We start from the raw sequence: 20,910 nt of genomic DNA on the forward strand, positions 1-20,910 counted from the left end.
CTGCTGAGCTTGCTGAGATATAGAGGGAAGAGCAGATGATTACGGGGAAGGCATACCAAATGAATTTTAAATAGGAAATTAAATGTTATAAATGTGTGAGTAGTCCACTTCCAGAAGAAAATAATGTTTTCCTGAATAGGACTCATATCAAGGCAGAATTGAATGCAAAGATCACAAGGGTAAAAGAAGTCTCTCAAATTAAATTAAGAGAATTTAGAGATATTTGGAAGACATAAAGGGAAGAATGTAGCCTTGCGAAATTCCTGGGAAATGGAAAGTGTGGGGATCTGGTGTTTCAGATAGCACTTGTGAAAGGAAGGGGAGGTCTTCTCCACATGTAATGAATTTTCATCCCCTCATCTACAGGGTATGGAATTCTTATCATCACTCAAAACCTTAGCTCTCTGACGGTGGGATTTTTGTCTCTTTTGTTGACTTTTGTGTCTAAAGTAATGCTGCCTGGTATTTAGTAGGCACTCAATGAATCTCTGTTGAATGAATGATTGAATATAATACTACCAACCTTTACTGATTTCCACTATAGTACTTGATAAATCCAAATAATGCATCCTTAAAATAATGTGGTTTTTTAAAGTAAAGTAGTTTTCCAATGAATTTCCAAAATTAAAGGTGTTTCTAAATATTGGGAATCTTATAGAAATACAAATCAATGACTTTGGTAGAGGTAGGGGGGAGTTGGTGGCAAAAGACAACCAAATAAATTGAAACTTTAAGCTGTTTTTTATAATAATGCATGATACTTATTCACTATTTTTGAAGGAAAAACTTAATTCACAAAAATATGACATTTGATTAGAATAAAGAAGATTACCTCCTTTTTTAGACTGCATTGCCTTAGGGCACAAAACCAAGTCATCCAGATTAGCTTCAGTTTATTTAGATAGAAGACAAAAAGAAAGGAGGCCAGAGGAAGAATTTCTTGAAATTATAAGTTTAATTCTAAAAGATCATTCCCAATCATCTTGTTTTTCACAATGATCAGGCTGCAGGTTTTGTAAAATACATGAGAATTTGTATTGATTTTGTTGTCTGAGTCCATGGTTTTAGCCAAAGAGAAAAAGACTGAGAGAGGAAATGCAAATGAAAACAATGAGATACCACTACACACCTACTAGAATGGCCAAAATCCTGAACACTGACAATACCAAATGCTGACGAGGATGTGGAGCAACAGAAACTCTCATTCATTACCAGTGGGAATGCAAAATGGTACAGCCACTTTGGAAGACAGTTTGGCTGTTTCTTACAAAACTAAATATACTCTTACCATATGATACAGCAATTGGTAATTACTCAAAGGAGTTGAAAACTTATGTCCATACAAAAACCTGCACACAGATGTTTATAGTAGCTTTATTCATGACTGCCAAAACATGGAAGCAACCAAGATGTCCTTCAGTAGATGAATGGAAAAATAAACTTTAGTACATCCAGACAATGGAATATTATTCAGTGAGAAGAAGAAATGAGCTACCATGAAGACATGGAGAAACCTCAAATATATATTACTAAGAGAAAGAAGCCAATCTGAAAGGCTAAATACTATATGATTCCAACAATATGACATTCTGGAAAAGGAAAAACTATGGAGACAATAAAAGATCAGTGGTTGCCAGGTGTTAGTCATGGGGAAGGATGAATAGGCAGAGTACAAAGGATTTTTAGGGTAGAGAAACTACTCTGTATGATATAATAAAGATGCGTACATGTACATTTGTCCAAACCCATAGAATGTACACCACCAAGAGAGAACTCTAATGTAAACTATGGACTCTGGGTGGTAATGATGTGTCATTGTAGGTTGATCAGTTATGACAGATGTACCACTCTGGTGGGGCATGTTGATAATGGGGGAAGCAATGTGTGAGTTGGGGCAGGGGGTATATGGGAAATCTCTGCACTGTCCACTCAATTTTGCTCTGAACCGAAAACTACTCTAAAAAATAGTCTATTAAAAAAAAAGACAAATAATTCATCAGAGAAAGTTTAATCTAATAGCTTCATTTCATTTTTTTCTACAAAGTGACAAAAAGTGTAAGAGTAGACTCTAGCAGAAGGTCTAAGGCTACATGATGGGCTCACTTAACTAAAAAATTAGTAAAGTTAGAACATCAAACAAGAATCAAAGCTGTCTCAGAACAGACTTTAGACAGATTATTGTGACCTATTGAAATAGAATGTACTAGAAGTGTTTCTATTAAAATAATTTTAACATATGAACCAAAATATATCCATAAGAAACATACAAATCCTGCATGTATGTAATTAACGGTTATAATTTAAGGAACAATCTCAAGTAGCATAATATCTCACTGGAGATCTTCTCGGCTGAATCAGCTACCACAGCACGGAGCTCTTGGAGATGCTGATGGCAGAGACTGAAAAGCACACAGTGGAACTAACGTTGAGCTCCACTTGCCAGCTGGGCCTTTTCTAGTAGGAGGTAACACAGACAGGATTTCACCCATTTGGATTGCATTATATAACACTTGTGGTTTTTTTTGCTTTGCTTTTTTCAAGTTGGAAATATAAAAGTGGAGGGATGAGAGAAGTTTGCAAGATGAAACTTTCAGAGAAAAGAGAACTTAGGAGAAAATAAAAACAATGAAAGTAAATATATGCATAGTTATTTTAAAGCAAAGCACAGCTCTAGAAGGCAACAGTTTCCACAGCACTACCCAATCCTTGGTATAGCAAACCTGCTGCAACTCTTTATCTTTTTCTTAAATCTCCTTTTTTGGTTGTCCAGAAGTTCATGATGGGTTCAGGCTGTTTTTCCCACCAGTTTTATGCAGCTATTAGTTCTTTAAACATTTTTAGAAACAGTCTTTATTGGTTGATATTTTATGCCTTTTACATGTGTTTTCTCATTGAAAGCCTCAGCAAAATGCTTGTGCAACCACCTAGCTTTTTCATACACTACTGTGCTACTGTATGATGGTTAATTGAAACATGAGTCATTTTGGATTTTAGTGCTCAAGTCCAAAGCTGTTATTTCAAATCAAAATCACATTTGGCAGGGAATTAAGAAATTATTTTTACAGAATTACATTTAATGGTTCAATAGAATTCTCTTGCATAGATTATCATAATGTATTTTAATCAAACTTACACTCTATCCTCAACATCATTTCTACTTGTATATCAACAACACACTAACATTTTGTAATTAAATTTTACTGTTTCCCTGAATTTTCTGGGGAACTATTCTAGAATGTATTCTTAGAATGGAATTGTTGAAAAAACAATTATATACATTTTTATCTTTGGATAACATTTTAGTAAAGTTTATATCTTTTTATATTATTCCAACTGTATGTGTCCATTTCCTCCTACACCTACCAGCTTTAGATATTTATCAAAAAACAATCTGCTGCTCCAAAAAAAACTGTTACTGTGCAGATGAAATGCATTTTGTTGATTACATTTGTATTTCTTTGAGAACAATAGAGATTGAATTAATTTATCAGATATTTAATTTTTACCATTTATAAATAGTTTAGACTTTTGACTATTTTTGTAGTAGGACAACCATATTTTGTTGGTTTGTAATTTTTTAAATAATTATTATGAAATGAACCTTTTATCGTGTATTTTTTTCTGTCATTTTCCTTTTAATATTACTTACATTTTAAGTACCGAAGTATATTTATGGGGTTAAATTGAACTGTTTTTGAGTGATATCTTTCTGTTTATTCATGTGCTTTTCTATATATAAAATTCTATAAATATCCACTTGATTTTTATTTGAATAATCTTATGGTTTATTTCTTTTTTCTTTTTCTTTTCTTTTTCATTTTCAGTTTTAAATGCAGGTTTTTAAGAATAGTGATTTAAGTCAAGTCATTGATTACTCCTAGACCCAAATTTCTAACAGAGTGTGTTATACCTGAGAAAATGGCTTGGGAAAGTTGACTTTTTATTCCTTTCACAGTAAGAACTAAGGGATGCTTTGGGATTGTTACCAGTTATTTTCACCTATTGGGCAGAAGGGTATTTTCCTCTTTTTAGAGTGTTCAGAGAAGAGAGTATTAAAAATTATTGTGAATGACAAACGGACCTTCTCAAGGGATTGATGGAGTCCTCGCCTTTGCTGGGTGTCACTGGTTGTGTTAAACAAGAGGCCACTACTTAAATCTGGAAAAAAAAGAAAAAACAAACTTAACTAAATTTATTTCTTGCTAAGAAAAGGAAGCTCTCAGTCTTTTTAAGCAGAGATCTAATGTAATGTAGGTTTTGGGGAACTCTGAAGTTAGGGGTTAGTGGATTTTTAGAAGCATGAGTGTTAACAGATTGGTATTTTTAGGGGTGAAGGATAGGAACTATTTATTCTTAGATGTCTTTTAGGGAATTTGCAGGAAAGCTTGCTGCTCTGGTGAGGAGAATGCTACTAAATCTACTCCATGTAATTGTATCATTTACCCACATTAAACCTTTGCCTGTTTTTTTTTTTTTTAATTCACCATTCTATCAATCATTATCACCCCTATGCATGATATCTATTATGGAAAAATAAGATTGCAATTAAAAATGGACAGTTTTATGGAGAATCTTCAAGTTATAGTGCAAATATTAGCCCATAATTCAATTCTGTACAAGTGTGAGAGAAGCTCACATAGGGACTTGGTACATAGGGTTCCTAGAATGGATTCCACTAGCATCCACATTTAGAACTATAGGGACCTGAGGAAATAATAAGCTGGGACAAGTCAATTGCAAGAAAATTCCAGCTGTACTGGTAAATTCTGAACACATGCATAGTGAGGCTGACTCAGTTTTTCTTTTTCTGACCTATTGGATTTGCTGTGAATTTTCCCCAAATAGAGTTTAGTCTCAGCTGTTAAGTTTTCAATGCAATGTAATATTTATTTTCTAACACATTCCAAATAGTTGTTGTTTGTTTAATACTTATTTTTTATTTCTAGTTTGCTTAATAATTTTATTGTTGTTGTGAATTATGACCTGTACATTTTATACAATAGAGAATTTATTTAGGGGGATGTGTGTGTGTGCTTTGTTGAAAAGCTTCCATGTTTTCTATATTTTCATTGAAGAATATTGACCCCATTAATGTTTTACAGCCAATACCTGGAAGTGGCACACATTCTTCCTACTTACCATCCATCGTTGAGGACTTAGCCACTTGCAAAGGAGGCTGGAAAATAATGTCTCTAGCTGGTTGACCATGTTTCCAATTCACACTCTATAACTATGGGAGGAAAAAAGACAGGTTTTAGGGGTAAATTTAGCAATATACCACAAAGGCCAGGAAGGTGTTAAACTCTCCCTTTACATGTGTGATTCGTTCAATATTATCTTATGATTTTATAAATTTTTATATTATGTTACTCAACTCTTAGAGGTTAGTGACTCCTCCCACCTAGCTCCTAAATAAAACAGCAAATTCATGACATTATGTGAAAACACTCACGTGCAAGAGTATACATAGACATAGATACACATATGCACATCTGCATACATATTTGCATTCATAGAAAACATATATACACATAATCACACATATGCATGCATGCGCGCACGTGCACACACACACACACACACACACAGATATCCAGGTAAAATGTCTAAATTCAAAGGAAAGAGAGATAATCCTATCACTTCTAGAAGGAAAAATTGGCATAGCTGTGAAAGAATGAAACTCAGGTTATCAGACTTCTCATATGCAGCTTAACAATATCTATAGAGTTCTGAGAGTAAAAAGTCTTTGAAACCAATATTTGACAAAATTACCATTTATGTATGAGGACAAGATAAAGACTTTGGGGCCATGGAGGAAATTGAAATGTATCCCATACATTCTTTCATTCTTAAAAAAAAAAAAACACACTCAAAAATGTACTCAGAAAAACAAAACCATAACCAGAATAAGTAACTCAAGAAAGAAAACATACAAAATAATAGAAAATAGTAAGTACACAGTTAATTTTAAATAGCCATTGTTAACAGTGAAATTTTAATAAATTATTAGAAAGAAATACAGAGATTACTTAAAAATAATAATGCCTACTTTATCCAAGTTTACTGCTAATTTCAAGAAAATGTTGGCAGTAGTGGGTGCTAGAGAGGAAGAGTAAACATGATAAAAGGTGTGTGTGTTTGTGTGTGGTATAATTTATTAATACTGCTAATGTATAATTTAATATTGATTAAAATATGCTTTTTCTGAATTAGGAGTTATAGATACTGCTTAGCTATAACTTGATTTGATGAAGAAATAAATAAGTAATGTCAACTTTAAGGATATATATTAGTATAAAACAAATACATGTGGAACATCCTAACCACCCGAAGTCAGTGGGAGAGGGGGACAATAAAGAGTACTCAATGCTTCATGAAAGAGCAGGAAAGAAAGAAGAGAAACAAGAGGCATATGTATATTCTGTTAAAACAAAGTAAAATTATGTCAGGAATAAGACAAAATGTGAAATATCAAAATAAAGCTATTAAAGTTCCAACATCTCAGAATGAGTTAAAAATGAAAAATTTAGCTATGTGTCATTTACAACTAAATGACACAAAAATAATTGAAAATAAAACAATGACAAAAAGTATGCAAATAAACAGCAATGGAAATGTTATTATCCAAACAACGGAATTTATGACAAAAAGAATGAATGAGAATAAGAAGAGTGTTTAACATTGAGCAAACAGACGCGCCATAGGATAATGTGTACAGGTATGCCTCTCAGTGCACAGACTCAAGTGAGACCAAGTGATCCACTTGGAGGAGTGCAGTTCTTCTCTCCGTTTGGGGCTTTTGACAAGGCTTCCATATGGTGGCATCCTGGTCCAGCCCTCTCGCGCACACCGTGGGCTATCTTCCATTATAAGTAACTGTACACAAGCATAAAAACTAGGCTACTCACAGAAACATCTCCAAATTGTCACCTTCCCAAGTTTCAGATAAGTTGCTAAATGTGCAAACAAGGTCAACAAATCAGTGACAGTGGAAACAAAAAGGGCAAGCACGATCAAGATAATCCGTGAACATGTATGTAGAAAAATGAGCCTTTGATATGGAAACTAGAGTGTCCTTCCAGGTCAGGGGTGCTCATTAAAGACACCATCGGGATGGATAAACATAAGTATTCAATTCCATTCGTGTGCAACCACTCAAAATGTATGTCTCTAAAATGTTCAATGAGGGATCAGAGGCACCTTGTCAAATGCCTTAAAATAAATGTGGTCGGGCAATTGTTAGCGTATTTCCTTCCACTTTGCCTGCTGAGTGTCTAGTACTTACATACCCCCATGGCCCTTCAGTTTGATGCAGAACCCAGTCTTTCCTCTTTTTCAGTCTCAAGCGTCTATAACGCTAAGCTTTCCTCTCTCCTTGTTTCAGAGAACTGTCTCTCCTCTCCCCTCCCCTATTACAGACATTTTAGACGAAAGTTTATCTAGCATCCACTAAAAGGGGATGCTGTTCTCTCAGGGTGATGGCTGAAATAGGTCTGGAGTCGGGAACTCCAATATCATCAGCCCTCCTTTTCCAAATTTCTTTAGCGTGTCCTTTTCTCCTCTGTATCTTTCTTGCTTATTTATTTATTTTTTCATTTTGTCTTCCTTGTCTCTGTCTGACAATTACCACAAAGCTCGAACCCGAGCTTCTGGTACATCTAGGCTCAAGTCCTCACCGTTTTGTGACCACAACAGAAAGGGGTGTGTGGCTTCCAGATCTAGACTGAAAAATTCTGGGGACAGACTCTGTGGAGTCAGAACTGTGTTCAGTCCCTGGTTCTGCTTCTACAGGCTATGTCACCTCAGGGGAATGATGTAACTTCTCTCTAAGGGTTCTCACCATAAACGATGACAATAACAGGACCAACTTTGTAGGGTGTTGTAAGGAGTAGATAAGGAAATACATATTAGTATTCACCTCCTGAATATAAGGAAAAAATTATCAAATAGTTAAAATTTCAAAGAAATAAAAACAAAAACATATAGCTCTGCCTTGTGAACTAAAGAACTTCTCTTCCCACCAACAGAGATGGATGACCATCTGTGTGGCGTCTTATCCGCATGAGGTTCGCATTAGTCTAGAAGATATCTGGAGTCCCTTTCCATTTGGGAGTCTGTATTTCCATAAAGTGCAAAGCATGGAAATGTTTTCCTTTTTTCAATTAGTTAATATTAGTTCTATCCAAAAAGCTTTACCATCATTTTCCTTAAATGTTTGTTAGTTTTTTATTTGGACCAAAGCCATTTTATTTTCATCAAAATTTAGCTACCTATAGCTACATAGCAAAATTTTAATTCAATTATCAAGTCCTTTAGTATTATAGTACTTTCATAAACACTTAATTATTCATTCAATATTGCCCATATGCCTTTTAGAAAATATTTCCAAACAGGAGTACTTTTTGGATGTAATGCCACAAAGTTGATGGTTCCTTGAAATGAAGTGATAACTTTGAATGTCATGTGTATGACCTTTTGTTGCTGTTGTTGTAGTTAGTTTTTTCAAACTTATATCACAAGATAATCCCCTTATTCTTTCAAAAGATGGATCCATTGTATAAATAAAATAGACATTTTGATATAATATAAATATGACACACGTTTAATCAAATCACTGAAGCAGTATCAAAGAGTAGCAATAAATAAGGCTGATGATTTTGAAAAGAAATGTTTAGTTATTTTCAAGTAATGCAGTACTACTACAGTTGTTTTTGTCTTTTCCCCAAAAAAGACAGAGTAATTGCTTATCTGAAACTTATCTCTTAGTCACTACCATTTGACACACTTAGAGATCTTGGAGGGCATCGATGAGTTCATGGAATATAATTATAATTTTCTTTTATGAAACACATGTGTAGAATTTACAATGCTTCTTAATATTTCAAGAATAATTTATCATTATTTTGCTAAAATTAGGAGTATCATACATGCTTCAAATCCATTCTTAGGTGGATCTATATGAGTATTTTCATAGTTCAAAAAATTTAAGAGATATCATTCAGTACATCCCCAAAGTATATAAAATTTAACCATTACTCTATAAAATGGGTGTGACAGATGTATCAATAAAAAAATATATTATGCCCAGATACCAAGAGACATGTGATTTTTGGCCTTAACCACAACTTTCAAGTAGTTTCCTATATCAACTGATTTTGGCAATTTTTTTCTGATGTATGACTATTTCATGTTATTGCTTTTTAATAGTCTACATTTATAGAGCTATAAAGTGAGTTTTCTTTGGCAACTTGACTTTTTTCCACTATTTTTACTTCACTAACATTTTAGGAGACTCTAGCATCCAATCATTTTTGTTTTCTGTCAGAATTTCTTAAATTAAAATTGGAAACCTAAAATTAGCTTTATAACTATAATTTTTATTTTATCTGTTTAAATTGTGCTTTTCATACATTAGTATGATTTTGTCTTAATTATGTGTTAACTATATGGGGGAAAGAAAATTCAAATTATAAGCAAAAAAAATATTGTTACCTTTTATGGTGCTATAAAATGCATGCTTTAGGTATATGAAATGTATGAAGAAGTTTGAAACTTCAATTAAACTATTCTTTCGTTTTTATTTCCCCGGAAGAGAACTATAGTGGAATTTGTTGAGCCTGGAGTGGATTTATGTAATTAGCTTGATTGCAAGCCATCCTTCCCATAGGTCAAGCCAATTAAAGGATAGCTAAGGGAGACATGGCCCCAAACAGTGGCATATGGCACAGTGGAGCTGAAGCTCACTAGGGACGGAAAACAAAGTCACATGGATTATATCAGTGAAATGAAACGAAATTGGATGTGGAACACTGAACTCAAATTCCCCCTCCTTTTTGTTTTCAGTCTGGATACTTTTTTCTGTACTCTCTTCTTACGCTGAGCACACCCCATGAAGGGTGGGAGGAAGGGGAAGGGGGTTTGAACACTGGTTTTAGTCACCGTGTTATTTGCCACATTGGGGTCTAGATCTTTCTCATTTCCTGGGTTGGTTGTTGATGATCACAAAGGATCCAACTTTGATGGCATCACATCTGCCCACTGTACTAAGAAGTCAACTTCCTACCTCAGAAATCTGGGAGTTGAACCTCAGGATAAGAGCAGACATTCAAACGGGATAGTCTGAAAATTAGGCATAAACTTTGAATAAGTGTAAAAATAATATATAGAAAAAAGCAGCTTGAATAATAACGTTTGACTGTATTCAATAGTGATCATAAAATGACTATCTTCAAAAATTTCCTCTGCAAATTTAAGGTAAAGGAGAGAATTTTAGCAATAAGAAAAATAAATGGAGGTGTGGATTTACTCATAATGTAACCAAACCCCTAGATTGTGTCAATTAATGCTTTTTAAATCAGAGTGTCAGGAGTGAAAATTGGCAGACTCATAAATGTATAGATGTTCGTTGCTTGTTTTAAAGTCCATCAAGTACTACCCAGGGATTAACTTTAGACTGCAAAACAATTTGCCGTCAACTGTGATAGGATTTCAACCCATTCTGCAGGTTGTTCCCATGGCTCTGTTCCTTTGCCCATTTTAAGGACTAAATTGTTGAAACTTAAGCTAAAAAAGGTAGAAATTTAAGCTATTTTAAGGCCTTTTTAAAAGACGTTGCATTGCATCAAGAATAGCTAGTTTGAAAAACTGTGGCTAGAATACCAGAGATTTTTCTTACTTCTGGCTCTGCTACTAACTTGCTATGTGATTTTAAACATCTGATTTTACGTCTCTGTGCCTCAGTTTCCTCATTTGCTAAGTGATGGGGTCTGGGAGTGGGTAAACCAGATGATCTCTGAGGTTCCCTTCTACTTTGAAAATTCTCTGAGTCTGATCCATCTACTTTTATTGATCAGATTTTACTCTGCAAAACAGAAAATGAAGAGTCAAGGTTGAGATGAGGTGAAATTACTTAACAAAGTGCAAATAAATAGAAAGGATAAGTGAGTTTTTTAAACCATAAATAATTACTCTTTTAAACGAGCAAAGTAGACTGCTGTGTATTATGACATGTGGTATGTTACCTCTTCAGTCTTCCTCCTTGAGTGATAAACTGGAAATCTCCAGATACATCACCATTCCTCCTTTCTCAGAATGCCTTTATTTTCTCATTCGCCATTGCCTCCTGAATGATTTGCATCATATGGCCATTGTTCTTTAGGGACCTAGATTCAAAAGACTGTTCTGTGTGGAATCACATTTTATTTCACCCCAGACATTTATTAATGCGTGAAAGTGTCAGTTTCCACACACACACACACACACACACACACACACACACACAAATACTTCATTTAAGTACTGCTGTTCTATGCTGACAGGCTAAGTTCCATCGAGAAATATAGCACTTTGCAATGAAAGATACATAGAAATGTGAAAATAATTTTTATTTTTCAAATATGTCATGGTTGAATTTATAAATACTTGAAGTAGTATATACGTTTTACTCTTCTAATTTATTGACATTTATTGACATTGCAAATTTTCAATAGAGAGATAGGTCATGCACTGGCTATTTTATTCCCTTCTCAAAATCCATATCAAACATATTCTTCCTGAGACTATCTAGCTACAGACACAAAGTTTTACCTTGTCTATAAATGCTTCATACAGAGACTGAATGATCCCCCTACGCTTATTTTCTTTCAGATGTTACCAGCTAAACTAGAACTGGTAACAGAAATATTGTAGCAGAATTATCACTTCATTTTTTAAAAATAAAGGTGGGTGTATGAGGCTTCTGTCACGTCTCTCTATATTTACAGTGAAAAGTCAATTCTAGGCAGTCTGTGTTGAAAATGACAGCATTTCTATCACACTCTACATCAGCTGCTGCTCTCTGGAGTCAGAATTATCATCCTTCACTGGGCTGTCTTGCTTTATGATATCAATTAGCAAACAATCTGTTTTCTTGGCACATGATACAATTAGGATGGAAAACAGAGTGACTGCGAAGCAAAACATTTTTCAGGGAGAAGGCTGTTTTGCCAAAGTGTGGGGAGGGGGAAATGGTATCATTCTGCTGTCTGTCAGTCTTTCTTTAATTTGCCGCTGATGTCAGTTTATTGACATTAATACAATGTCATAATATTATTAGGTTGGCTATTGTTTTAATTTTTTCCTGATAATGTTAGTATTTGATTTTTAAGAATTTACAGCTATTATTTCTTTTTTTAGCTTTCAGTTCTAGAATTTGTGTTCAAACCCCTACTTATACCCTAGGAAAAAAAAAATCAGATAAAGCAGGAGAGAAGGTACACTAGAGGGCGCTAGTCAACTATATTTTTTATTTATTTATTTATTTTCATTTACCATTATAATTTGCATGTCTTTAGGGATGCTTTCACAGCTTTATCTGATCTATTTGAGACTATTCATTTTTCTTTGTTGCTCTTTTTTTTTTTTTTTTTTCAGACCAATAAGCTCATTTGGTAGTTTGTATTGACCACAAAAGTTCTAGACCTTTAGGTTCATTATTTTGATAAGCTTTACCCCCTATGGATTGTCTGGGTGGCCTTTATTGAAACCCCACGATCTTGTCCTATGACATTTCTATGTTTTTTGAAAGAGCATATCCACAGCTGCCAGTAATTGCTGCTTAAGCCCAATTGTATGGGCTTCGAGATATACACAAATCACTCCTGGGTATTTCTTTTAAGCCACATTTAAACCCCAGTCTCCAGAGGTGAAAGGCGAGATATTTAAGTCATCTGCCACCTGGCTCATTCTAACTTGATTGGTAGGGAAGACAAATTCATCTTCTGAAGAATATACAAGAACAATTTTTCTTAAAAGGTCAAATGAAATTTATGCTTCATGCTCAAAACTTTGGCATTTCAATTAACTTTTAAAAGTCACAAACAATACAGTGGGCTCTAAAATGTGCTTGAAGAGAAAATACATTGTATTTATTAAACAAAATAAATTTAATGACTTGCTTAGAAGATGTTGCTCCTGCCTCTTTATTTAACAAGATTGAAAAAAATTTTCTATCTTCTATGACAGTAGGAACACACTTTTCTCTAATCTCTTTATTGTGTTTCTGGGGTACTTTTATTCTTTTAGTTGCCTTCTCTTTTGAAACATTATTTTTTAAAGTCATGAGTAAAAAGATGAAACAGTTATTTCACAAGTAAATATGATATAAAGAATACAGAGAATTTATAATGACAGTAATTATAATGTTAATAGAAATGGTTATAGTAATATTTATTCAGTAGGATACAATTAAAACCTTGGTCATAGTCCAAATCCAATCTGTTAAAATCTAATATTTTACAGTAAAATATTTCTTAGGATTGCTGCTCTCGAAGACTCAGTCTCATTTCTCAACTACAAAAATACAAAGACTTCCAGTATATATCTCATGTAACGTGTTCTTATTCTATTACATATGCTGTCTCTGTCAAAACATAACAGAGATGGGGGCCATCTCAAAATAGGACTAAAGAAAATCATCTTGAATCTTATATCATCCTGAACATACTAAACCCTGTACTAGCCCGACACACTAAGTACCATTACCATCACCGTCTTGTGGGTAGTTGAAGTTATTTTTAAGTCTTGATTGGAAGAATTTCCCAGTCTGAGGATGGGAAGGGGAGAAACCCATAAAAGTAGGACTCAGCTCAGCAGGATGGTGTTCTTTTTCCCCTTTGCTATGCTAGTAGTTATTTTCCAGTCTGCTGTCTTTATAGCCATCAGGTTAAAAAGTTATTAAAAACATGGACTCCTGGGGTTGGCCAGGTGGCGTAGCAGTTGAGTTCGCGCATTCCGCTGCGGTGGCCCAGGGTTGGCCAGTTCGGATCCTGGGCATGGACCTACTCACTGCTCATCAAACCATGCTGAGGCAGCGTCCCATGTAGAAGAGCTGCAACTCTACAACTATGATACACAACTATGTACTGGGGTTTCCGGGAGAAAAAAAGAAAAAAAAAAGGAAGATTGGCAACAGATATTAGCTCAAGGCCAATCTTCCTCAGGGGAAAAAAAAAAAAAGAAGAGCCATTTCTAAAAACAAAACAAAACATAGACTCCTCATGTATTAGATCAAATGGGATCAAAATGAATAACTAATTTGATCAAGTTCATGCTGGCAGGCAAGTTGAGGAGCCAGTCCAAGACAGAAAACCAAATCTGTTGTGGCTTCAAGTCCAAGGATCTTTCTGTTTCGCAAACCTCCTGCTGTGTAGAAGTCAAAATCTTCACCCAGATGTATACCTACAGATGTCTATTAATTTCCTCTCTGTAACTTTTGAATAATTATTGTAATGATTTATTTAAGATTGTTAATGGAAGTCAGTTTTTATTCAATGAAAGAGATGACAGAATTACTTTCAAATAAAAATGTATAGAGAAGCTTTCAATATCTTTTGAGTAAAAAAATACCTACCTATTTAAACTGCATATTCTAAGAGACTATTTCCCTCCTTTTCCACTACGCCTTTTGAAAATGAGCAACAAAATAGAAAGAGTTGAGTGTTACATTTGCAAATACAAACAAAACACTCTGGATTACTAAAAGTACTTGATGTCCTGACATGTTTTGTTGTCCTAGTAGGAAGGATTTCACTTAAAACATCGCATGGGGTCCTATGCTTTGCTTTAAAATTAATTTATGGCACTTCCAACTGAAGGACAAATACTATACTTAAAAGTAAGACAAACATGACCTTCATAAATCTGTTTTTTATAAAGGCACAAATAAGTTGTTTAGCAATTTGAGTACACGGTCACGATCAGTTCTATTTACATGAAAAAGACTCATAATTAATACTAAATGCAGGCATTTATTTAAGTCATTTTGAGCATTTGTTTTCTGTACTACAACCGTATTTCATGCTGTCTCAATTTTTTTTGTAAAATATAATTTATAGAAAGACATTATCATGATTATATTGTAGTAAATCTAATTAAAAATTGCAGAATTGGTTGTCATCTTCAAGTAAATACACACAAGAATGTTTTTAGGGGTCACCAATTATATTGACACTGCAGGCACACATTTGAGAGCTAAAATCTCATTTAGAAGGTTATATTAACTCAACCGATGCAAAGCTTTGGGTGTCTGGTATTTTTAAAGTAAAAGCTAAAACAAATTCCAAAGGACACAAATTTAGTGTGCTATTTCTTTAGGAAACATCCTGTTTCAAATATAGTCACAACATTTTGGTCAATGACATCGCATATATGATGGTGGTCCCATAGGATTAGTACCATATAGCCTACATGTGTAGTAGGATATATCATCTTATTCGAGGCATTATAATGCGGTGTGTATGTTTGAGCATGTGCTCACACATGCACTTGTACATGAGTGTGTGTGTAGGAAGTGGTAAGTCAAGACTAGAGATAAAATTTTTTGATCAGGAAAATCTAAAACTAATTGAGCAAGTTTATGAATAGCTGATTTTATTCATCTGTCTGATCATTTGAGTTCTAAGAAAAAGTCTATGACCTTGTGTTGGAGGGCCCCAAGACTACCCTGGGGTTTGATGATTTGCTAGAAGGACTTACAGAATCAGATAAGCTGGTATACTCATGGTTATGGTTTATAACATCAAAAGGAAACGGATTAAAATCAGCCAGGAAAAAGATGCATAGGTCAGAGTCCAAGAGAGACCAGGTGCAAGCTTCTGATTGTCCTCTCCAGGTGGAGATGCATGGACAATGCTTGATCCTCCCAGCAATAATGTGTGACAACACATGCAAAGTGTTGGCAATCAGGGAAGCTCATCCAAGCCTTGATATCCTTGGTTTTATTGGAGGTCATTTGATACCAGCTCAACACAAGGTTGACATAGGGGAAGCCATATTGTAGAAAAGAAACCATGTTGTAACTTTGAATGACCTCTGACTAACTAACCTGGCTAGATATGCACCCTCCAAGAGATCCACCTACCTGCTTTGCAGATTTTATGACCTCTGCTTGTGCATGTACCTCCCAGCTGAGGCAAGATGATAACTTTGTTCTTTTGAGTTCCTTAAGAATGTGATGACTCCAAACAGAAAGTCTATGCTGATAGCCATCATCAATGAAAACTGAAAGATCTGGGGTGGCAACTCCCAGTCTGTAACACCAGAGGGTCAATATTCCTAACTCCTTTCCCTATAACCCACTGGCCTATATAACTGCTTCAAGATTTTATGCCTCCTTACGATGATTCTTTTGGACATTAGTCAGCCATCCTCCCTCTTGCTAGCAAGCTGTAATAAAATGCCCTTTCTCTGCCACCATCTTGCCTCTTGACAATTGGCTTTTGTCTTGCGGTGAGCAGATTGTGCGGTAACACGTTCACCAGGCATGGAACTCCTGTGTGACTGATCGTAGCTACTTAGTCTCCAGTACCCCCTCCCCAATGGTCAAACTGATGGCTTTGGTGAACAAACACACGCATTTATTGTAAATTACATTGTTAGTATAAACTGTCTGGTGTGATCCAAGGCTCAAGGTGTACAAAGACACACTTATCAGACAGGTTGTTTAAAGAGCTTAGCGCTGTCTCCCAGAACTAGCTCAAGGTCCAGTCTTGAAAACGTTTGGGATGTGCAGGTTTGGGGCAGCCTAGGCTTGCAGAGTTAATCGTTTTGTGTACAACATAAAGACTACAGATATTTCCTGATTTTTGTCACCAACTGCAGGAAAGTCAATATAGTACGTTATTTATATTTTATGTGTTGAAGACATACATTTCTTTATTCAAAAAATTTCAGATCATAGCCCTTGGTCAGTTTCTTTGGAAAGGACATATATATAGACGGAATAAGCTCTGAGGCAATATTGAGGTCAAAATTTAGCTTGTCAGGCAAAATTTTAGCTTGTCGGGCAAAATTTGAGAATATAGGTGAGATTTAGAGTACAAGTCACCATTCAGAGGCTTCCTAGAGGTGAACACCATATGACTGTACCTCAAGAATTAAACAGAAAAATTAGAATTAAGGTGTGTTAATTGTAAGCATAGCTGAGGTCAGGAAAGGCCTGCTTGACAGACATCTGGAGCATGGAGCTGGACTTGGAAAGATGTGGCCACACTCAGGGGATAAGGCACTTGCGGTAGACATAATAAGCTAAGGCCTGGTGAATCACTAAAATAAAGGGCAGAACAGGTCATTGGTTTCCTAATGCTGCTGTAACAAGTTATCACAATCTGAGTGGCTTAACACAACACCAATGTATTATCTTAAGGTTCCTCCGGAGGTCAGGAGTCCAAAATGAGTCTTAGGGGGCTAAACTTAAAGTGTAAGCCAACCTGCATTTCTTTTGGAAGCTCCAGGGGAGAATCTTTTTCCTTGCCTTTTACTGCTTCCACAGGCCACCTGCATTCCTTGGCTCCTTCTTCCATCTTCAAAGTACATCAGTATAAGCTCGGCTTCCTTATCATTACATCTTGTCCTGATTCTGACTCTCATGCCTCCCTCTTTCCCTTGTTAGAAGTCATGAGATTACATTGGGCCCGTGTGAATAACCCAGGATATGGCCCCCCTCCCCATCTCAAAATCCTTAACATAATCACATAATCACAGAGGTCTTTTTGCCATGTCAGGTAACATATTTACAGGTTCCAGGGATTAGGACATGAACATCTTTGGGAGACCATTATTCAGTCTACCACAACAGGAGACAGGTATCTACTGGAATAGCTGGGGTTGAAGGAAATTTATAGCAAATACTACTTTTCGATGTTGAGTAGCCCAGTCAGGTCCTAAAAGGTGGCTGCAACCTCATTCAGGGGATTGCCATCAATCAATGGATGGAATGTCACTCTCAAAGGCCCAGCAATTTAACAGGGATTTGTCCTTAGTTTTGTGGGTCCAGAAAATCTGTGGTCAGTAATGCAAGAGATACTCCTTACACTAAGGACTGGCTCAAAGTAACAAGTATGAAAGGGGATTGATTTAATAACTACCATTGATTTTGCATTTGCTGCATGTCTAATTTGCTAAACCAAGTACTTATCTTATCTCATGCAGTTCTCCCTGCAGCATTTAAAAATAGGTTTTGGTGTTCCTCAATGAGGGAAGTGAATCTGTGTTCATTAACCTGCCCAAGGTGGCTTGGGAAGCAAGCTGGCAGAGACAGAATGTGAATCTGAGTGATTTCAAGGCCTAGGCTTTCTCCACTGCAGAATGCCAATGTGTTGATTTACAGTGTTGAATATCCCTTTCCATTGACCAAATTTTTATATCCATAATTTGGGGTATCTCCTTTCCCAATTGCCAGAACAAACATAAGGTTAATAACTGGGATTTCTTTGTTGAGGATGGAATTAGATCACCGGACAAAAAACAATAGAGTCCTATCAAAAAACTAATATGAAGGCTGATGAGACATCTCTTTCCTACAACCGATAGCACCTCTTAAGTGTCAGATATCCTTTGTCCTGTTTAGAAATACTAAAACCATCAGTACAGTGGTGAGCCATTTTGGTAAACATAATTACCTCATGCCCCTCTTTAATACTATTTGAAACTTCGAAGTGAATGAAATAAAACTAAAAATAATTCAAAATAATGGCACTTTTAGAAAGTAAGTCATTTGGATTTGATACAGCCTCCCCACATCTTGGATTCTATGATATCAATCTGATTATTGACTCTTTGTATAAGGTTTTTCTGTGCGATGGGAAGATAGAGCACTTTGAATATCAAACTTGTGCACTTGCTTTCATAGTGGAAATGGAGAGAGAGAGAGAGAGAAACTAAACAAGTGCATGAAAAAGGAATAGTGACTGACTTGTGGGAAAACACAGAAATATTCCCTCCCCATCCTAGCCTAAATTTTTCCAAAGAGTTATCCTCAATTATTCAGTAACCTGATCAACCTTGATTTCCAAATATTTTTCCTGTCTACCTTGAGGTGAGGATGGGATGACAGGAGGAAACTTTCTCCTCGTAGGTCTCTAAGTGAGATTTCAGCTCTCACATCAGGAATCTATTGCATGAATTCATCCTCTGGAACAAACTAGATGCAAATTTAGATATTTTCTTGAAATAATTTCCATGCCTCTTTTCTTTGAGTGCATCACTAAGTCAAAAATTGAAGATATTTTTAGTACTGGTTCAGTCTATTTGTAACTGCATTTTAGCTCTAAGTTCTTGAAGTACAATATCATAAAGATGATGTTGCTCTTGGTCCTTGAAGTTTTGGATTCATTGTATTCAGTTTTAACTATATCTGCCAAATATGCCAAGCTCCCCTGAAATTTATCTTTTTAAAAGTCTGAAGCAGTTGGTCTTTTCCCTGGTGTTCCAAAAATAGGGCAACAGCATCTTTCAGCTCATAAATCTATGGATACATATTTCTCTCTGTCAATAACAAACCACAATGTGCAATAAAAGGATTTTGTAATCAACATTAAAATATTCACAAAGCAATGAAAGTAATCTTATTTTGACTCATTTTTTAGTAATTGATCATTTTATGGTTGAAATTGAAGTATTCTATGAGATCACCACGCAGGGACGTTGAAGCCAGTATTTACACTGTGAATGATGCAGTTAGAGTATCCCCATAAAAGTGTAGTTTTCCTTTGATTAAATAGTCAGTTTTTTAAATTTTGAACCCAGATTTTTGAGAATATAATCACTGGTTTACTCTAATGTACATATGCATTTATATGTATACATGTTTGTACATATGTGGGTGTGACACGGCTTCAAATCATCAGCAGCATTAGTGGTGGTCTCCAAACTTTGATCAGCAGTATTCCTTCCACGTAAGAAGAATATATACATTATTGAGCGTAATTCCTTTCATCAGTAGTGTATTCAAAACAATATTGAAGGAGATAATGAATATGTTTATTACTATGATTGTGGTGGTGGTTTCATGGTTGTATGCATATATCCAAACTCATCAAATTGTGTATAGTAAATATGTATAGTTTTTTAGTATATCAATTATACCTCAATAAAGCTGTTAAAAAACAAAATAAAACAATCAGACACTGAAAGCCCCCCATAAGGGGCTTGCCGGGTGGCACAGTGGTTAACTGCCCGCACTCCACTTTGGTGGCCCAGGCTTCACAGGTTCGGATCACCAGGTGGACACCGACGCACCGCTTGTCAAGCCACGCTGTGGCGGCGTCCCATATAAAGTAGAGGAAGATGGGCAAGGATGTTAGCCCAGGGCACATATTCCTCAACAAAAAAGAGGAGGATTAGCATCGGATGTTAGCTCAGGGCTGATCTTCCTCACACAAAAAAAGAAAAACGATAAAACCTAATATTAAAAAAGGGCAATAATTTCTTTTGCAAGACCATGATATTTTTTGATCAGTTATTAATCCAGTGCTCAGTTGTAGTATCAGAGACAAATATACATTCTGGTAATCCTTCATCATAGTGTCTTGATATCGTCCAGGAGAAATGGTTTTATGAGAGTTTCTTTGGTGGTATGAAGTTTACTTTGGTTTTATTTGGTAATTTAAAGAGAATATCACATGAAACTTTAATAGGTTCCCAGTATTTTTCAATAATGTCAAGCTGTGTGTGCTATATTACAGTGCACCAAGCAGAAAAAAATGTTATTTAAAAAAATTAAAATAATATTTGCATAAATTTTAACTTAAATGCTCAGTTGTGAGGATTCCATTATGACAACATTGCTCAGCTTTTTTAAACCAACTTAGATGATTGGATATCTTCAAAGAGAGTGCTAGGTGATCATCAGTTTCATTTCTTCTGTCTGGAAATTTAGATAGACTAGATTTTCCAGCCTCCTTTGCAGGCCTGGTCTTGAGGTGGACTTCTAGCCCACAGTATGGCTCTGTTTGAGGCTTGGCCTACATAAATCTCCCACATGAGATCCTTTATGATCTTTTCTTGCTGACTAGAATGGAGAGGGCTTCACGGTAAACTTGAAAGCCAAGTGTTGCCATAAAATGGAAGGAACCCTTTCCTAAATCACTTTTT

This window comes from Diceros bicornis, chromosome 23, assembly GCF_020826845.1.
Source record: "Diceros bicornis minor isolate mBicDic1 chromosome 23, mDicBic1.mat.cur, whole genome shotgun sequence".
Taxonomy (NCBI): Eukaryota; Metazoa; Chordata; class Mammalia; order Perissodactyla; family Rhinocerotidae; genus Diceros; species Diceros bicornis.